Here is a 12046-nt window from a genome sequence, read left to right on the forward strand (position 1 = left end):
CGTGGCTCTGCCACACCCTCAGACCTCAGAATCCTCCAGTTTATTCTATGCATCCAGCCTGCTGATGAGCGAAGGAGAGAGTCGAGAAGACTATATGGGAGGATTTAGAGGTCCATCCTAGGGATGAGGGACATCAATTCTACCTGCACCCCACAGGCCAGAACTCAAGTACATGGCCTCATCTCACTTTAAAACAAATGGGAAACGTAGCCCAGTGATGTACCCAGCGGGCAAAAGAGAAATATGTATATTGGTGAGCCCTAGCAGTCTCGGCCAGAATGGAATCCTTTAGGATGATTTAAAGATATTTAAATTAGGCTCACTTTTCCCTGGTGCACAGCCAGAGACAATAGACTAAATCTAAAAGGTATTAGGCATTACTCAAAGCAAGTGTATGTGTGTGGACACACGCACATGCATATTCCATACCTAATGGACGGGTGAGGTTCTTAGGATTTATGCGTATATAAGTCAGTTTAAAATGTAAACACATTTCTTATAAAACCAGAGTAAGTTGTAGAGTGTATCAGTTAACGTAGGAGACTTGGAGTCAGATAGCCTCGTGCAAATCCCAAATCACCATTAACCAGCTGAATAGCCTTGATAAAGTTACTTAATCTAGTGGCTTTCAAACACTATTGGATATGCATACACACACACATATATATATATATATATATATATATATATATATATATACCGTATATATACTTAATACATATACATGTGTATGTATATATGAGTATACATAAATACATGTGTGTAAATGTATATATATGCTGTAATGCATATAGACCTGGTGGAGTCGACGTAATTGACTTTATGCGTAGTGATTGGTCATGACCTTCATCTGAAACAATTGACTGGATCTCATTCGTTTCAGTTTCCTCAAGGAAAAATATGCTTATTTCGCCAAACAAACTAATGCTCGAAAGGATGACACAAAGTGAGCATTTAACACTTGTCAGCAATTGTTACGAGGATGCCATTTTTACGTATTTACTTTTTAAAGTTTATTTCTTTTGAGAGAGAGAGGGAGTGAGCGGGGGAGGGGCAGAGAGAGAGGGAGAAAGAGAGAATCCCAGCACAGAGCCCAGTGCGGGGCTCAATCTCACGAACCACGAAATCATGACCTGAGCCAAAATCAAGACTCGGATGCTTAACCGACTGAGCCACCCAGGTACCTGGATGACGCCATTTTAAATGATAGCTTGCCAAAATTCACACAACCAGTAAGAGGTAAAGACAATCCAAACAAGGAATTGTTGCCCTCTTTCCATGTTAGCACAGTAGGATCATTTAATTAATATTCCTTTTTTCCTCTCTTTATTCAGCCAAATGGGAAATATTTATTTAGTGCAAAATATGCACCAGACACTGTGATAGCACTGGGAATAGATAATGAATAATCATGGCTGCTGTTCTTATTCCGCTTGAATATCTAGAACTGTGCTGTGCAGTACAGTGGCCATTCACCATATATGGTTATTTGCATTTGCATTTCAATTAATTAAAGTAAAGTAAAATTTAAAAGGCATTTCCTCAGTCACACTAGTTACATTTCCAGTGTTCAACCACCATATGTAGCTAAGCGGCTGCCATATTTGACAGCACAGGTATTTCCACCATCACGGAAAGTTCTGAAGTATGATCAAAGCGCCTTGATAGAATGGGTATTTTCTTCAAACTGGGAGGATGAAGACGAAGAGAACTCATGTGAAATGGCCTTCACCTTCTGGGGAGACTTGAGGACTTCTCAGACATTTCAGAATGCCGCCCATGAATGCGGCTCAACGCAGCTCTCAGTTTGCCCTGGTCCCACATACCCGGACAGGTACTTCTGTTGTGTGAATCTCTTCAGCTCTTTGCTGGGGGAGGTATTTCTCACAATATCTGAGCAGCGGTACCTGGATTAGAAAATAGAGCCCTATGCAGGAGGAAACAGAAAGACATGACTGATTCTAAATACAGATGTTGGTCACAGTTGGAGTCACTATCTGTGCGGCCCTGCCCAGTGGCTGGATAGAACAAATCCCTTCCTCTGAAGCAGTGAAACCCAGACCTGGTGTTTCCCTGGGAGCATCTTGTCCACCAGAGTGAAGGGCTAAACAGTGTCCGCAGTTGAACCTTACCCCAGAAGCTTGCCGAGCATGGGGCTATAACCCCCTAACCATCACTGTGTGTCAACAGAATGACCCGATCCTGGTTCCTGTGGGAAATGAAACTTCCCTGCTCAGCCAGTGAGTTTGATTCTGCCTGACAACTTCCATCCCTTACTTTTAAGGGTTAAAGCCTCTGGCTATTCAGCAGCCAAACCCCACATTAACTTGGACAATTTTCCCTGGACATGTAGTCCTGATACCTTCCTGATACACAAACCTACCAAGGCCTAGAAGCATCTATCCTGATATGCTATCCCCACCTGAAGAGAGCAACCATGTCAGGAACTACCAGGGAGCAGAAACGAATCCGATTTGGGCATGGTGACTTGGTGTGGACCGGATCCACTGTATCTAATGTAATGGAAAGAGTGAGAATTTTGGAAACAGGCCTGGGTTCAAAATCACAACAATTTATGAACCGAGAGCTTAAGTAAGTTACCCATTCACTCTTACCATTAGGCCCTTGGATCTGTAAAACAAGGATCAATGTGGAAATGCAAACTGTCTGGGATTTAATGAGGTAAGCAGATATAAAGGGGCTTACACATAGCTGGTATAGCTTTCTTGTCCCCTTCTTCTCTGCTTCCTCTCCTAGAGGCTCTCCTATCCTGGCCGTGGCTAACTCTGCCTTTGAACCAGCTCTCCCCATGTGCTCTGTTCCCCGGTCCCTACCTTTCAGACAACGAAGGGATAGAGTGATGCAAAACCCCATCTAAGTGAGGGCTGGTGTTTCATTGCCTAGCACAGTGGGGGGAAGCTCTGATCTGGGCTAAGACTCCGGCTGGTTTTCCGTCTTTCATGTAAAGGATAAGAGCCTTTTACCTCTGATGGCAAGTTCACATGAGACCGTAGAGCTTGTGAACCAGGAAAGCAGATTATGAGAAAGGAACCCTTATGGTTTATACAAGCCGTCTGTTTATTTGGAACTCTGCAGAGAACAGATCTTTCATGTGGGGCTGAGAAACATAAATGAATTCCCCTTTGGAAGGAAGTATGAGAGGGTTGGCAGATGCATTACTAGGGGTCACGCTGGTCCTTGTTCAAGTCTTTAAACACCCAAGCCCTTTCCTACCACACGATCCTCACATATGCACCAACTCCTTCTGCCAGGCGAGTTCCTCTTCCCCCCATCCCACCCCAGTAGGTTTTTGGCCAGCCCCTAACCGACACTCATTCCTCAGCTAACAATGCCGCCAATTCAGATACTCCAATAAAAACCATGCCGCCTGCCTATTCTACCTCATACCACACGCTTTCTTCATAACACTGATGAAAATGTGGAATTACTATATGTGTTCATTTGCATTATTATTTGATTTGTAGCTCTTAAACTGTACTATGAGCTCCATGAGACCATGGAAACATGCTCTAAGCATGAGATCATGCTTGGCTTTTTCTCTTCTGTATACGCAGCAGCATTGTTCTGGGCTCAAGGCGTGCTGGTCCTTGACAGCAAGGCGGCCGTGGTCCAGGTGTCCATTGGTCTTTTTTGTCCACTCACAGTCTGAACTCTGAGCTTTGATATAAAAAATCTTAGAAGGGGTGATCCGGGATCCAAGAGTGAATCGATGTAGGTGTTGATAGGCAAATCTGGAGGAAGATTTCATGGGATATAGAATTAAAATTAATGTGTCAGATGATGACCTTGCAGGGAATTGACGATCTCAGTTAGAGCTTAGGAGGAGCAGCGTCACTGCATATCAGTGAAACCGTGTGGGGGGCAGCTTGCTAAGGGACAAGCTTGGTTTGCCTGCATTTACTAGTGGGAGAAACACATTCCTCCTGGCCGCGTCCTCTTAAACCTATCACTGGGAGTGTGCTTGGCCTGATAAATATTTGTTGAATGAATGGTAGAGTTCAAATGGCCTTGAACTAAACTAAAAATTATGTATACTTTAAAAAGTCCACGAAAATAAGGGCAGAACAGAGGTTTCACACACTTTGGCATAGATGGGAACATCCAGTCTTGCACCACCGGCTGGCTTTTTGAGGGAGGTGGGACTGGATGCTTTCTGAAGTCCTTTCCACTCAAGTCCTTTCCAGACGTATCTTACATTCATTATAAACACTGTTTCAGCGAGAAAGGGATTCTGAGTCCCAGCTGAGGAAATCAGAGCACATCCCCTTCCTGTGGAATAGAGGCATTGATGAGGCTTCTTCCAGGAGGAGTAGAGGCTCTGTTTGGGCATGCCCTGACCCAGCTTCCTCCAGTGAATTCTGAGGGATAAAGACCTATTTCTCGGAGGAGTTAATGAGGGGTGTAGATGGGAGTGAAGGGGGTGGCTCCAAAGACGAACTCTGACTCCCTTCTCCCTCAAGAGCCATTTACTTGGTGTTTGTATGTCTGGGGATGCCTCTTCAAGGAGTGCAATGGAAGTGCTGGTATTTCATGTTTTTAACTGATGACTTCGCATCAAGCTCCATCTGGGACCCAAGGAAGCCAACTTCTCCCCCATCCTTCCAGATCCAGTCCAGTTTGCTGGCTCTTCTTTTGTGATTGCTCATCTCAGCGCTTCCACACAAGGTGTTCTCTCCCTCCCCTGACGTCTTAGCATTTGCTACACCTCTTGGTCTTTCACTAGATCTTAATCACAGACAACCTCATGGCAGCATTTGCCTGGTTGAATTATACTGGCCAAGGGGACTACCCACTCAGGACACTGAAGCAGACAGAAGGGTGGCCACCACTGGTGTCCCGGTCCTCTTCCCTAGAGCCTTACATGACAGATGGTCTTTGTGGGTTATAATTATGGTAAAGATCTAGAGATGGTGAGATTATCCTGGCTTATCTGTGCTGGTTCCAAGTAATCGCAAGGGTCATTCTAAGAGGGAGGCAAAGGGATGAAGTCAGGAGACAAGATGGGGCAATGGAAGTAATGAGCTTTAAAGATGGAAGAAAAGGCCAGGAGCCAGGGATATAGGTGCCTCAAGAAACTGGGAAAGGCAAGGAAACAGATTTTCTAGACCTCCAGAAGGAATGCAGCTTGTTGACACCTTAATTTCAGCCCATAAGGTCCATTTTGGACTTCTGACTTCCTGAAGTATAAGATAAAAAATGTGTGTTGTTTTAAGTCATTAAGTGTGTGGCAATTTGCTACAGCAGCAATAGGAAAACAAATACAGACATGCTCAGCAAACACTTGTCTGCCTGGATTAAAGCCTTGTGGGACAGTCTGCAGGCTGATATGCAGTTTAAATCTATTTGGAAAGCAATGAAATGGATGTGAAATTTTCATGTAATCTATAAGGAAAGGGTGGTTGAATACGGAGAGCCACAGAGGCTAAGGATGCAGGCAGCCCAGCTTTCTCTAAAGAGGCTACAGACCTTAGCTGTGCCCCTGGCGCAAGGGGCACTTGGCAGTTTCCGAGCACTTTACAAAGAGAGTCTTATGTAGCCGCTGCAAATCTGGGAAGAGGACATAGTTCATAATTTAGCTCAAAGTGGGCAAAGCCTCTGCCACTGACATCGTGTGGCCTGTCTTAGCCAAATGGGGCAGCCTCTCCCTTCCTGCTGGATGCTCTCCAGGGCTTTGGTAGAGGCAACGCTGTTATCCCTGTGGAAGAAAAAAGCCAAACTGCACTAGTGTTGAAGGAATCCAGTTCTGTCTGGCTCCCGAGTGAGATGGTGGTAGTTAAGCAGATTTCCTCCAAGCCAGAGAAGCACAACTCTGCCAGGGAAATCAAATTAAAACAGGAAGGTGGAGAAATGATCTTCATTAAAAGCATACCTGCCACACTATTTCTCCAAGCCAATTTGGCACGGAACCTGCCTCTACTGCTTTTAATAGGTGTGAACTGATGTTTTATTTAACTGTCCACCTTCTCTTGGCTCCTGATACTGCCTAGAAAAATAAAGGTTTTAAAATTTATTTCTGATTTAGCTGGCCACGAGTCCAGGCTATTCCCAGTGCTACAGCCTCAGGAAAACATTAGAAAGAATCCTCATTTTTTTTTTTTTTTCAGAATTAGCTATTTTCATTCAAAAACTACTGAGCTCCTATGAATCACATTTGGAACTGTCTGAGCTCTGTCTTTTTTTTTGAGGGTGTGTGTGTATTATTTTCATTTTTGCAATACTCTTGATTTTTTCCCCCAGGGGTTATTAATCAATTTAAATGTTCTTACTTTCTTGAACTAATTTGTGTAATTTACATTTCTCAATAAAATCTTTATTTTCATCCATTTTTCAATTTTACTAGTGTCGTATCATTTTTCAAAACGTCTTCCAATTTCCATTAAATCTGTGAATATACCTCCTTTATCTTGTCCAGTATGGTATATTTGTCTTTGCCTTTTTAATTTCTTGATAGACAAGTTAGTAGATTCATCTGCTTTGCTGTATAGATCTTATAAAACCCTAATTCATTGAGCTTTTCATTTATATATTTTCTTGAGATTTTCCTACTTATTCTTACAACTTTTTGAATTAAATACTAATTATTTATATCAGCTTTTGTTAAGTAATGGTGTTGTTTAAGGCTATATATATAAATCTTTCTCTGAGTACAATTTTGTGGCTGTTCAGTAAGTTTAAATGCGAAAGTTTCCTTTATTGTTATTTAATGTTTTAATTAAGATATTGACATTCTATTTGACCTGACGTTTTTATTAGAGTTAAAATATTTCAGTTTGTGAATTATTTGTACCTGTGTTATTTCTCTTCTTGGAGCCTTGTGGTCAAAGAGGGTGTGGAGTTCTTTGGCATTTAATTAGAATTTTCTTCACATTTTATATAATCAGCTTTTTAAAAAACGGAGTGTTTACACATAACAAGTGTATATATTTTTATCAGATGTGGAGTTTGATACATAGAACTTGAAATGATACACATCATAACTCTATTGATTATATCATTCAGAATAGGTATATTCTCCGGAGAACATTAGTTTTTCATATTTGACTTGAAACAGTATTTAAAGTTCTCATTCCCATTGAGGTTCAGTAAAATTTTCCTTGCCTTTTAAACAGACTTTTATTTTATATAGTTTATTTTATGCACATAGTAGAAGACTGATACACATGCATTGTGTCATGTCTTCATCGTTGAAATAGGAATCTCTCTGTCCTATTTAATCCTTGGATTTTGTGGGTTTTTTTAAAAATGTCTATTTTGAGAGAGCACATGGATGCATGTGAGCAGAGGAGGGTCAGACAGAGGGGGAGAGAGAGAATTCCAAGCAGGCTCCACTCTCAGCACAGAGCCCAATATGGGGCTCAGTCTTGCAAACCGAACCATGAGATCATGGCCTGAGCCAAAGTCAAGAGTCAGACGCTTAACCGCTGAAGCCACCCAGGTGCCCCTAATCCTTGAATTTTGAATTCTGCTTTGCAAGATGTAACTCTTGAACCTCTGGTTCCTCCTGTTTTAGTTGTATATGGTTTTGTTTCACTTTTCACTTATCTGTGATGTATTTGCACATCATTTTGGTTTCAGCCTTAATAAATACCTGTTTTCTTGGCATGTGTTTTGTAGACTGAAGTTATGTCTTTTTTTAACCCCAATCTGGGAATTTTTCTTTGAATAAGTAAATTATCAGTTTACATTTAGGCTTATAAAATATATGTTTGATATTATTCTGTTATCTTATGTTTCTGCTCTCTTCTCTTTTCTATGTTGTGCTATTCCCTCCTGCTTGCCTATTAAAAAGTATATTTACAGTTCCCATGATTTGCATTTGCTTGTGTATCTTTTGCTATATATTCATGATCCTTGTTGGGTCTTTTTTTTTTTTTAAGGACTGTATGCTCTTTCTTCTGGTTGTGAATATTTGATGTGTTTAACTAATGTGCCCAAACTTCTAATGGAATTGAGACAGTGAATAACATTGATATTTTCCCTATTAAAGGTGCAGAAATTCAACCTTTTAGACTTTGTTGTCTGGGTTTTGTCATTATATTCCTGTGTGGTTCTCTTAGCAAAATTATTATTGCTACATTAAATTATTAAATTATATTTCAGTTATTATATTCTCTTACATATCATGTCTTTGAAGAATTAGATACCCAGTCTTCTCCTTCAATATATCTGGCAAAATTACTTGAGCCCAACTGGTGTTTCCATACATTAGATGTCCAGCATTAGCTTTTCCCAAATATTCTTTATTCATGACCTCTTTATTTTGATTAGTCTCTTAATTGGTTAGACTCTTTCCTCAGGAAGGTTTCTCAGGAAGTGCTATGCTTCAGTCTTTGGGTTTTTCTTTCTGTTGTCAACTCCCATGAATAGAAATTTGGCTGCATATAAAAATTCTTGGTTTCCATTCTCCCACCGCTTTAAAACTCTACAGATATTGTACCGTTTCCTTCTGGAATATTTTGTTTTTGAGGTTTGGCTTTGAGGTCAGTCTGATTGTTTTCCTTTGTAAGTTATTTTTGCCTCATTCCTTGTAGCTTTTTTTTCCTTTATTTTTGAAATGCGAAAGATTCTTTAGGACATGTCTTGAAGCTTAGTGAAAATTTCAATAAATTACGGTAAATTCTTTCAGTCTGTAGATTGAAATCTTCATAAACTCCAGGGATGTTTTCTTCTGCTATGTCTTTGATTGTCCCATTTCTTCTGTTGACCTCTTCAAGTCCACTTGTCACTTGCATGATTATTTTCTGTCTATTCTCCACATATATTTCTGTTTTATAGTGTTTTGTGATTTTCCTCTATAGTTTAGGTGTTTTTGTTTTTGTTTTGTTTTGTTTTGTTTTGCAGGCCTACCCTCCATATCCTTGATTCCATTGCTGTATTATTAATTCCTACCTTTCCTGGATCTTATGCTATTTAAATGTAATGGCATTATCATATTACCTTTTATTATTTCTAATAACTCTCTCTTTAAAAAACTGAATCTACTAATCATCTCCCTTTTAATTTGTTACATAGTTTATTTTCCTTTTCCTTGAAAGTGTGATGCAGTCTGTATTTTTCTTACAGTTTCTTATTAATTTCATTTTCATTTCTGGGGTGTGCATTTACCACCGCGGGATTGTTACATGGGTCTTGTGTTTGCTAGTTTGATTCGTTTTACTGGTCAACATTTTTTAATGTGAGAAATTTCTGGCCTTGCTATTTGCCCAACTAAAGTGAGTTTCTCTTGTTTCCATTTTCAGTGTACTAGCACACTATTTTAACCTTCCCTTTATATTTAAGCTGGGGTCCTGTGTGTTGGCTTGAAATGATAGGTTTAGCCGTTCAGGAGTCCATGGGTGAGGAAATCAAACCATGGGCAGCTAAAGAGCTTGGTGTATAAATTCGGTCTGTAGTATCTGAATAACTTTCCCAGGGTTGTTTTTGCTTCAAACTGTATTTATCCATATTAGAAGGCTTGTCTGGGTTGCAGAGTCAGTCTACAAAGTCATGTTAGAGAGAAAAACATCTGGTATGATTGTGCAATCTTCTAACCTAACTGTTGGCGTTTATAGGGTACATTTGACCTCAGTCAGAAAAGAAAATCTGTGTGTTTAGTTTTTTGCCTATGGCCAGTTCAATCTTCGTTTTAATAAATTGGGGGTTCGAGACTTTACAAAATTATTATAGGGGCGCCTGGGTGTCTCAGTTGGTTAAACATCCAACTCTTGATTTTGGCTCAGGTCATGATCTTCTGGGTTGTGAGTTGAAGCCCCGTTTCAGGCTCTGTGCTAGCAACATGGAGCTTGCTTGGGATTCTCTCTCTCCCCACTCTCTTTCCCTCCCCTGCTCATGCTTTCTTTCTCTCCCAAATTAAATAAACATTTAAAAAATAAAATAAAAAATAAAAAAATATTATACAGAATCTCCTCATCTTCCCACAACACTTCATAGATCTCTTGGCAAGAGAGATCTTGTCAACACCCAAGGGGGTGGGTTGTCAGCCTCTGATGATTCATTTCAATTTGGACCAGATTGTATCTAACACATATTTCTCAGGGCTTCATAATATAAAGTAGGGATCATTTCTTTGGTGTAGCAGTAATAAAGTATTTTTCTCTACTTTGCTTCTTTTTGGTTTTGGGGGGCAGTATACGGGAGGAAGTTTCGTGAACCTTCATTTACGTTACCATCTTTGCCAAAATTTCTCCATGGGATTTTGCTCATTACTCTTTTTTAAAGTTTATTTATTTATTTTGAGAGAGAAAGATAGCATGCGTGGTGGAGGGAAAGAGAGAGAGGGAGAGAGAGAGAATCTCAGGCAGGCTTCGCACAGTCAGCATGGAGCCCAATGTGGGGCTCAGACTCATGAACCTTGAGGTTATGACCTGAGCCAAAGTCAAGAACCCAATGCTTAACTGACTGAGCCACCCAGGTGCCCCTATTTTTTCTAATGTTTGTTTATTTATTTATTTATTTATTTTTGAGAAAGAGAGAGAGAGAGAGCAGTGGAGGGGCAGAGAGAGGGGCAGAGAGAGAGACAGAGAGAATTCCAAGCAGGATCCATGCTGTCAGCCCAGAGCCCGACACAGGGCTCAAACTCACAAACCTTGAGGTCATGACCTGAGCTGAAATCAAGAGTCTGACACTTAACAGACTGAGCCACCCAGGAGTCCCTGCTCATTGCTTTGCTAATCAGCTATTAACACAATAATCTCTAGCGCCTTCTCTCTTCTCTTAACTGAAATTCAATGCCTTTTCCTTTCCCTTGACTAACAACTGCCTCCCTTCTATGTCTCCACATTTCACATGTCACACAAGACCCTAACAGAGTGTCGCTTACTAGGTGAAATCTTTCTTGAACCCCATATCTTGTGTTCACTTCTCCCCCCTCCAACATCTTAGGTTATAATCGTGTGTGCTTGGAACATACAAAGGTATAATACCTTTCTGTGTGCTCTCTACTGTCTCCCAGCTATATTTTAATTGCCCACCATAATGCTTTGCACATAATAGGTTGAGATAAATTTTTGATGCTTCCTAAGAAACAGCTTTTGAGCAGGTAAAAGAAAAACTGTCTTTTCAGATCCCTCCCCAGTAATGACCCTTGCTCAACTCTTCTTAATCTGACCACCTGGATGAGTTTAGTGTCTAGAAAATAGTCTTCATTACTCCAAAGTTTATTTGGTTTTAAAATTTTCTCTGAAATCTCAATTTAAAGGGTCATCCGCAGGTCAACTGTTTAAATATCTCCACCAGCAATGTAAACAGTGAATCAAATTACCTATTCACTCAGGAGCCCCTTAATTTCTTCTACCCCTTCATCACGCCTTTGCTTTTCATTGTTCTCACTCATTTTATCCCTGTGGCAAGAAAAGTTAAATGAGACTGAAAAAAAAAATGCAGCTGATTAGGGCAGATGAACAGAGCCCAGGGAACTATCTTCCTAGGCCCCATCAAGTCTTTACAACAGATCAATTTTATTTTCCATAGACAGCCCGGCACCTGAGGTATGGGTGACTTTAAAACCTCATATGTTTTTGCTTTCTGGCTCAGCTTCAGGTTTCTAATGCCAAATTGAGTAACGGCAAAGAATAAGGAAGAAGCAACATTTTTTCAAGTATTAATACTTTTCTGATTTCCTATACCTCACTCAAAGATCTCTCAATAAATCATTTCTAGAGGTTTTTCAACGTGATGGCCCTGAGGGAGCTGATGATTCATAGCAAGATCAGTCAGAGAGGGAATAGAGATGGTGAACATAACTCTATACTCTATTTGCAACACACACACACACACACACACACACGCACGAGAGCAACAGTGTAAACCAACTTCTCAGTGACCTGATGAGTCAGGACCAATCCTGAGATTACTGCTACTGGCTTTGGGATCCCTTTGGTAGTTTGCAGGCACCTGCTACTCTTGCACAGAAAATATTTGGGAATATACACTCGGCCTTTCTTTATCTCTCCCAGCCAAAGGCCTGCATTAGCATCTGGCACTCTTCAGAAGTTGTGTGCCCAGGGTGTTGAGCACGATCTTTTCT

At 40.6% G+C, this 12046-nt stretch overlaps 1 pseudogene; it reads right to left on the reverse strand.

Moving 5' to 3' along the window:
• LOC115512953 overlaps positions 1 to 12046 on the reverse strand; it is a 60958-nt pseudogene that overhangs the window by 9702 nt on the left and 39210 nt on the right.

Source organism: Lynx canadensis, chromosome B1, assembly GCF_007474595.2.
Source record: "Lynx canadensis isolate LIC74 chromosome B1, mLynCan4.pri.v2, whole genome shotgun sequence".
NCBI lineage: Eukaryota > Metazoa > Chordata > Mammalia > Carnivora > Felidae > Lynx > Lynx canadensis.